This window comes from Oryx dammah, unplaced genomic scaffold, assembly GCF_014754425.2.
Source record: "Oryx dammah isolate SB20612 unplaced genomic scaffold, SCBI_Odam_1.1 HiC_scaffold_20, whole genome shotgun sequence".
In the NCBI taxonomy this organism is placed as follows: Eukaryota; Metazoa; Chordata; class Mammalia; order Artiodactyla; family Bovidae; genus Oryx; species Oryx dammah.
The window spans coordinates 3,483,436-3,487,417 of NW_024070204.1; positions in this window are offsets into that span (position 1 = coordinate 3,483,436).

A 3,982-nucleotide genomic window follows, 5' to 3' on the forward strand; every position below is an offset into this window, starting at 1 on the left:
TGATGAAACAGGGGTTCCTGACATTCATCAGTATATTTATGCTTCATTTAATGTCAGTAGATCATGGAAAATGGACACAATGTGAACAGATGTTTTTCTTAATTTTGTATGTAGAGATAGGCCTGGTGGGTCACCTTGAAATTGGGATGCTCTGTAGCACCCTGTTTTTCTCACCATCTCCTCTGTTGTATTAAATACAGGTAAGAATGGTGAGAGAAACAAGCAAAAATAAACAAGTGAGATCTAATTAACCTTAAAAGCTTATGCAAAGCAAAAAAAAAACCATAAAAAAATGAAAATAGAACCTACAGGATGGAATAAAATATTTGCAAATGATGCAAGCTACAAGGAGTTACTTTTCAAAATATACAAACGACTCATACAGCTCAATACAAAAAAAAAAAACAAAAAAAACAAACAAATTAAAAAAAAATGGGCAGAAGGCCTAAACAGACATTTCTCCAAAAAAGACATACAGATGGCCAACAGGCACTTGAAATGACGCTCAAGATCACCAATTATTAGAGAAATGCAAATCAAAACTTCAACGAGGTATCACATCACACTGGTCAGAATGGCCATCATCAAAATGTCTACAAAGAATAAATGCTTGAAAGGCTGTAGAAGAAAGGGCACCGCCTACACCACGGGCAGGAGTGGAAGCTGGCACAGCCCCTGTGAAGGATGATATGGAGGATCCTTAAGACTGAAAATGGAGCTACCGTATAGCCGTGCAACTCCATTCCTGGGCATGTGTCTGGAGAAGACTGTAATCTGCACGGATATATGCCCCTCAGTTTTCATGACAGCACCGTTTACACTAGTCAGGACGTGGAAACAACCTAAATGCCCACTGGTGGAAGAAGCGATCAAAATGTGGTGATATAGACGATGAAATACTCAGCCGTAGGAAAAAAACATCTGCTGTTGCCCCAGATGGATCTAGAAACTGTCATACCAAGTGAAGTAAGTCTCAGAAACATAAATGAATGATATCACTTATATGTGGAATCTAATCAAACTGGCACAAATGAACTTATTTATATAAGAGCAGAAACAGACTCACAGGCATAGAAAACAAACCTGTGGTCAGCACAGAAGGGGGAGGGATAAACTAGGGGTTTGGGATTAACAGATACATACTACTCTATATAAAATAGATAACCAACAAGGACCTATTGTACAGCACAGAGAACTATATTCAATATTTTGTAATAACCTATATGGGAAAAACTGAAAAAGAAGACATCTCTATCTATCCATCTGTAGCTTGAACAATTTGCTATATGCCTGAAATGTTGTAAATCAACTGTTAGTGAGTGTTAGTTGCTCGATTGAGTCTGAGTCTTTGCGACCCCATGGACTATAGCCCACCAGGCTCTTCTGTCCATGGGATTCTCCAGGAAAAAACAATGGAGTGAGTTGCCATTCCCTTCTCCAGGAGATCTTCCTGACCCAGGGGTCAAACCCAGGTCTCCTGCAATGTAGGCAGATTCTTTACCATCTGAGCCATCAGAGAAGTCCATATCCACTATATTTATTAAGCCTCAATGAACTATACTTCAATAAAGGAAATCAAATTTAAAACAAGGAATGGCATCAGACAGGATAATATGAAGGATGATAAGCCTGCTTTTCTTCCAACAAATACAAAACTAGCAGCTTACACAGCTATTGTGATGGAGATTTTTGTTTTGTTTGTTTTTTTTTTTTAATTAATTTTTTATTTTAATTGGAGGCTAATTACTTTACAATGTGCTGGTGATATTTATATGTAAAGAATATGCCTCATACATCTCCTTTTACATATTAAAGGAGACACTTTAAAATTCAAAACACAACGTATGTGAGCTGCCTGACTTTGCCCACATGTGGCCGTGGAAATGATCTCAAGAGGACTGAGAGGCTTCACAAGCATGACTCGACCTCCCAAGATCCTTCACATACTTATCTTCGTGTTTTATGCCCAGTGTAGTCATGTGTGTTTAAAAGAAAAATAATGATAACCAATTATAAAACTGGGAAAGAGTACATCAAGGCTGTAGATTGTCACCCTGCTTATTTAACTTCTATGCAGAGTACATCATGAGAAACGCTGGGCTGGAAGAAGCACAAGCTGGAATCAAGATTGCCGGGAGAAATATCAATAACCTCAGATACACAGATGACACCACTCTTATGGCAGAAAGTGAAGAGGAGCTAAAGAGCCTCCTGATGAAGGTGAAAGAAGAGAGTGAAAAAGCTGGCTTGGAACCCAACATTCAAAAATCTAAGATCATGGCACCTGGTCCCATCACATCATGGCTAATAGATGGGGAAAAAATGGAAGCAGTAACAGATTTTATTTTCTTGGGCTCCAGATTCACTGCAGATGGTGACTGCAGCCATGAAAGTAAAAGATACTTGCTCTTCAGAAGAAAACTATGACAAACCTAGAGAGGGTACTAAGAAGCAGACATCACTTTGCAGACAAAGGTCCATATGGAAAAAGCTATGGTTTTTCCCAGTAGTCATGTGTGGATGTGAGAACTGGACCATAAAGAAGGCCTGAGCACTGAAGAACTGATGCTTCTGAATGGCGATGCTAGAAAAGACTCTTGAAAATCCCTTGGACTGCAAGAAGATCAAACCAGTCAATCCTAAAGGAACCTGAATATTCATTGTAAGTAATGATACTAAGCTGAAGTTTCAATAGTTTGGCCACCTGATGTGAAGAGCCAGCTGACACTGGGAAAGATTGAGAGCAGGAGGAGAAGAGGGCAGCAGAGGATGAGATGATTGGACGGCATCACCGACTCAATGGACATGAGTTTGAGCAAACTATGGGAGATAGCAAAGGACAGGGAAGCCTACTCTGCTGCAGTCCATGGGGTCACAAAGAGTTATACAGGACTTAGTGACTAAACAATATTAAAAATATTTCCTTCATAGTTGTTTTTTTAATCTTCAACAGTTTCTCATCAAAACAATTCTAAAATGGAATAGAATATCACTTTGTTTCTTAGGGAAACATTTCCACTTTCCAGTAATAGGAAAAAATAATATTTTATGATCTATGTTGAAACACCAGTCTAGCGGGATTCTTTCTCTGTTTGGTGCAGTGTTCCAGACAAGTATTCATGACGATGGTACATTGAGTTCCTGCGGCAGAGACCACAAATTTGCCTCTTGGACCTTGTGAAAATCACTTCCTTGTTGGCAAAACATTTTTTAAATTAATTTATCTATTTTAATTGGAGGCTAATTACTTTACAAAATCGTGGTGGGTTTTGCCATACGTAGACATGAATCAGCCACAGGTGTACGTGTGCTTCCCGATCCTGAACCCCCCTCCCACTATGGCCTGTAAGAAGGTGGATGGATATGGAAAGAGAAAAACATTTAGGTAGTCACGTCCCCCAACCCTAATCCTCACCCTAACCCTGCCTGTCATGGGTACCGAGGGGTGCCCTCCACCACTTACCAGCTGCATGGCTGTGACTAACTGACAATGATTTTGTCCTCAGTGTCACTAAAAATAAACCTCTCACTCTCTAGGATGAGTGCTTCCAGAACAAAAAAGGAAAGAAAACAAACAAAACTTCTGCGAAGCACTAAGCCGACCAGCTGTCTCAAGGTAGATGCTCCGTTTCTAATGGTCACCACTATTTCCGTTCCTTAACGTCTCTGATTTTTACTTCCAGCATTATTTTATTAGAGTGGCAATTCCTGAGTCTTTTCACCGAAGGGAAAATTCTGTACCTGAGAAACTAGGAATGAGAAAAGTATAGCCCCGCTTGGAACTTTGAACAATACGTTTTTGAAGCTGAAAAAATTACACACTTCAACTCCGTTCACCCCTGAAGGATTGAGGAAGACTCCCCAGGGCTGGCTGGGGTCTTTTCTTTCTGCTCTGACCCACTGGTGCTGTGGCTGACACAACCTGGCACTCAATACCTGGCAAAAGACCGGCTTCTTTAATGCCTCCTACAATAGGAGAAAC